Consider the following 5,248-nt stretch of genomic DNA (forward strand, 5'->3'; position numbering starts at 1 on the left):
AACTGACAGCTGAACGACTGTGGCCCGGTACTTCCTCCCGAACTGCTGGCAGGACATCCCCTCGTCGTGGCTCTCGTCATCATCTGAACCGCAGCGTAAACATTGCGGCTGCCTGAATGGTCCTTGGGCCCCGCAAACTGACCGTTGCAGTTCCCTCGGGGCATCAGGAGACAAGGATTTTGCCACACTCAGCAGTGTGCTACTTCTACTTCTCTTCACAGATCTCAATAAAGAAGTTTTCGTTTGATTGTCTCGGCATTCCACAAAAATGGTCTTAAATAAATGCTCATTTTAATACAGGATCAAGCAAGTCGTATCCTGAATGCAGTGTTTTAGCATTCGGCTTTACAGCATCTACCATAATGTACTTCATTCTGCCTATAATGCCCGACTTATTTCTAAAATTTTACTTGAAACCCTATCATTATTGTTTAAACTTTTTTCAACAAAAACATCACCACGCTTTCGCCATTCATATGAAAGATTTACTAATTACTTTTATCATCTCACCAACCTGCCGAAAATACAAAAAGTTGTTCCTGTACAAAATATAACTATAACTCTTTATCTCAACTCTTGCTCTGATTATGCTTCAGGTCACCATTTCCATCCACTGCCACCCATTTCCATCTCCATTTGTCACGGCCAAATTGCAGTTTGTTAAAGAAAAAAAAACGCGGAAGAAAATTTTATGATTTTTCTATGCAAATATCACCAACCCCTTTTGCTCTCTCTTTACGAATATTACAAGGTTTTTTTTTTAAATTTTTTTGACTGCCTCACAGGTGGCTGATTTAATGACTGCTTTTTTTGGACTGAGAAAGGTTTTACTGTAGAGAAAAAATAATAATAATAATAAAAGTTCCAAATTTGTTGGGATATCAATTACGGGAAAGATATAAATTAAATTGGCCACGCACAAATAAATAAAAACTTTGTAATTTTTTACATTGATCAGCTCGTCTTTGACTTACATCCTTTTTCTTCATATTGTAACTAAAAATACAGAACGCTTCCATTCAGATATTCTTGATATTTCCTTCTTTTCCTTCCTTTTTCAACTATACAAATTCAGGTTCAAATAAGCTCCCAGAGAGTCATAAAATATGACATATTCCGAACTAAATTACAATAAACCCATTAGGGATAGCTTTCGGGGAGCCAAGGTGTGCGAGTGTTGTAATTAACCCATTTGGTTAAAGGATAAAGTGGGGATACACCAGTAATCTGGCGTGAAAGCATTTAGCGCACTCTTGAGGCTTGCGACATGTGTAATTAAGCGGTGCTGGAGAAGGGAGTTTAAAGCCAAGTTTTCCAATTGTGTTTCTGTATTTGTTTGTGTATCCTTGCGGATATTTTGGTAAGAAACTTGTAACGCTGTGAGAGTCATTTCCGATCCCATAAGGCATATACATTCTTGATCAAAAACAACGCCATTCTAGCCATCTTAAGCAGAGGAAAACAATTTATAAGGGGTTACAACGTTATTATTGTGAAAAATTTGAAAATTTTTGAATTTTCGTAAATTTTACATTGAGTATCCAAAATTATTACCCTAACAAAGAATAATTATAACAATTAATGCTTTTTTGACTATCGAGAAATATCGGTTCAAAAAGTGGTAATATTTTAAGATTAGTTATGCTTGATTTCCGATTCGAACATACAATTTGAATGTTAGTAAGCTTCCTTTCTTGTTATAATATATAAATTGATAAGGCATTTCAGAACAATAAAATTGTTCCTATATCTTATCTTTTATATTAGTAATAAAATGCATATCAATACCAAGCTTTTATTGCTTCTACTTAAAAAATTGATATTCTTTTATAATAAGCCATATTCTAAAATGTATTTCTTTTATTTCTCTATAAAGAAGACAACTTCTTCAAATTCAAGGACTCACACCTCCCATAATGCCTTGCAAATTGACACTTACTCAGTTCCCAACTCAGTACTGCCAGCACTCATCCCTGGTCACGGAGGATTCGGACTTGGACTTGGGCTCGGGTCCATCAGGAAAGTGATGAATGTGCAAGTTCCTGGACGCGGGACAGCGTCCTGATCCCGTGTACCGAGCTGGGGCGGCATCCGGCGCTAAATTGGATTGCATATCATTACTTTGCACTTGTCTGCCAGAAAATTTTCGCACTTTTTCGAGGAAAAAAACAACGTTAAGGAAAAGGATAATTTATGCGCCTTGGAGGAAGTCTCTTTGATGGACATTCCTTTCAACTGCTCCGGAGGGGGGTTGGTGAATCCTCCTCTGCCAGATACAATTGCCAGCCAAATCCAATAAAACAAACTTGTTCCTCGACGTGTGTGTAAGATAATATTTGTCCGACTTACGTCGACATCGATGATGTTGCTTGCGAACAATAAAAATCAGCATGGGAAGCAATTTATTGCCTAACAATGATTAATGTGCTTTGGTAAAGCGAATGATTAGAGGGGTTTATTGAGGCAAGAAAATATAAATATTAGAAAAGGAAGTTTAAAAATAAATATACTTCTTCAAACAAAACTAGAAAAAGAAATAAATAACTAACTCACTCAGTTTATTGTTGGTATTCCAAATTAATATTGTCATGTGCTTCTCATATTCTTCATCTTTTGCATAAACCGCTGACAGCTGAGCAAGGAATTTTAACCACAACAGGACCTTAAATATTTTGAGGTCCCCTGTTATTGAAATACATTCCAGTTGTCAAATTTGAATTTCTCCAAAGCGGTGTGTAAATCAAGCTGAACTCTCCTCTGTCGGCTTATAAACCAATCCACATACTTCCCAATTTTGGGGGTTATTTCAACTCCCCTCATTACGAAATACGCCGACTGGCTAAATTCGAAATTAAATTTATCATCAATGCAATTAGTGGCAATAAATTACGGATCCGTGAGCGAATACGAAGCCGAATCCATCTCTCAGCGGAACTCCACTGTGTGGTGGTCACAAGTGTGAATTATGGCCGCAGTGCCGCATATCCTTTTCTGTATGTCCTCATGTGTATGTGTGTGTCCTTCTGCGGTCAAATTAAATTAAATTGTCCCTTTTCATTTCGATACACTTTTGAATCCTCCAGAGAGAGAGAGAGAGAGAACAACTCCTCTGCCGCATCCTCGTCAGCTCCATTAAGCCAATAAAGCATTCGTTTCATTGGATTACGTATGCTGATGTCGGTGGAAACACCATTCCTATATGCCATGATTGTTCAGGGGACGGGGCCTGGGGATCCGGTTACACACATGGACACGGTCATAGGGCTAGTGGGGAGCACTCCTCCCCCTTTATGTCCTTTATTGCTGCCTCAATGTGTGCACTGATGAATGGGAAAAAGCAGGCTCAAAGGAATCACATAGAGCAATGCTAGAAATATAGAAAATTGAATAAATATTTTGTAGAGTTGTTATTTCTTATTATTATTAAGAAAACAGGGACAAATATTTAGTTACAATTTAAACAATTAAAACAATTTAGAAACGAGTGTGAATATTAAATATTTTTAGTCATACATAAGTAAAGTAAGGAAAAATTCGTAGCTGACTTTCTGACTAAAGCTTAGCAAAGACACCTCTTGACTGTGGTAAAAGCATTCACAGTTAAGTATTCCAATCAATCCATCCCCCCGCTTCCTAGTGAGTCGTCATTGGTAAGGGTAATTGCTCATCTCCAACTCCATCTCCATGTTCACAGTGGTGTTCCCCCTTTTTGCTGGTCAAGTTCGGTTGATTAAATGCCCGAGATAATCATTTAATCCTCGAGAGCGAGTCGCCGGGCGTTGAAGTTGTTCATGTATTATTCATCATTTGGCTTTCATTACTTTCTCCGCTTTAATTTCTGTATGCTTCGTCCCGCCGAAATCTAGATTTAATAAGAGAAGTGCAGCGAACCTAATGAACATCCTGTTTGTCCTGTTTGTGTTTCCTTCGGCGAGTTCCCTTCATTTTGGCCTGTAGCCAAGCAGAAGAGATTTTCCCCGACCAGCAAACGTTTTCCGCTTTCTCTGCTGCTGATTGTGATGGATAAACTATTGGGGAAAATTGCCACGAAAGATGGCTGAATGACAGAATTCGGTTCAATTGAATGCGTTTCAATTGAAGTTCACTTTTTCTGTTTGTGGCACTGGGTTTTCCAGTAACGCCCCCTCGAAAAATAAGACAGTTGCCAATGGCAGGACTTTCCATATTCCGAGCATAGCCAGAAAATGATAAATTTCTAGAATTTGGGGGATCTTATAAATTGCGAACACTTAATTTTTGGGGTCAGACAACTGGCGACATTTTAATGTGGACTGTTAAAAGCTTCACCCTTTCCCAGCTTTGCAATTTCCAGGCATTACATAATATAGCATGCCTTGTCATACAAACGACTTCATTAAAAGCCACTGACTACTTTCACTGCGCCAAATATTTCCTAATGAAAGCGCCAAACAGTCTCCAGTTGTGTACTCAAACATTCCACGCATTTTGACATCATCTTCTTGGCCCAGAATATAATCCTCAGAGAACACTTTCATTATTATTTGCTGAAAATTCACCTGCTGCTGGAACACAAAAAACAGGCAAAAGGCAAGTGCCATTCAATAGAAATCTTCTTTGAATTCCTTGAATTATTAACCGGAAACAGATTTTTGCAAAAAGAATCCTCAGACACGTTCCATTCCAATTTGAATGGCAATAATCGATCCCTGGGCCTTTCTATTCCAAAGAGACGACACGCTTCCAACCCCCCAGTACTCGAAACTCAGAGTTTAAAGCTGGTGTTATCGGAGATGTGTTTGCCTTTGACTTTTTGTGTTCTGAAGCTTTTGTTGTCAGAGGATTAAAAAGAAATCCACTCGAAATTGAATGCGATTAAATTCGAAATTGACCTCCGTTGACCATATGTAAATGCCCAAATAATAATCCTAGAACATCCCACAACACTGTGAAAAAGTCAGGAAGCCGGAAGCACACCACGACACCCGTTTTTCCAATTGTCCTTGTCCTTTTCCCTGTTTTAAAATCAAATTTTCAGCCGCAACAAAAAGGGGTGGAATAATACCAAGGGAGAGGGTAGATTTCAGGGCATAGGGGTCTTACACTCATAGGGGTTGTGGCTCTCAAAACATAATTACGGGAATGTAAACAATAATTTAATTTCGCACTAAAGTAGCGAATTTGTGGGCTGATTGCGGGCCGGGCTAACGAACTAACTCGTAGGGGAAGGGTTTTTTAAATTATAGAACCAGGAGCGATGGTTTATCCT

The 5,248-nt window shown here is 38.6% G+C and overlaps 1 long non-coding RNA gene across 1 annotated transcript; it reads right to left on the bottom strand.

Moving 5' to 3' along the window:
* Positions 1–1,943: 1,943 nt before the first annotated feature.
* On the bottom strand, positions 1,944–2,574 carry LOC147644784 (uncharacterized). Its single transcript, XR_015273454.1, has 3 exons — positions 2,554–2,574; positions 2,350–2,427; positions 1,944–2,097 (listed from the first exon to the last, which is right to left on the bottom strand). It is a non-coding gene; the product is annotated as an uncharacterized LOC147644784 (long non-coding RNA).
* Between the last annotated feature and the right edge of the window lie 2,674 nt (positions 2,575–5,248).

Source organism: Drosophila serrata, unplaced genomic scaffold (genome assembly GCF_035046125.1).
Source record: "Drosophila serrata isolate PLE 108 unplaced genomic scaffold, ASM3504612v1 contig_98, whole genome shotgun sequence".
NCBI lineage: Eukaryota > Metazoa > Arthropoda > Insecta > Diptera > Drosophilidae > Drosophila > Drosophila serrata.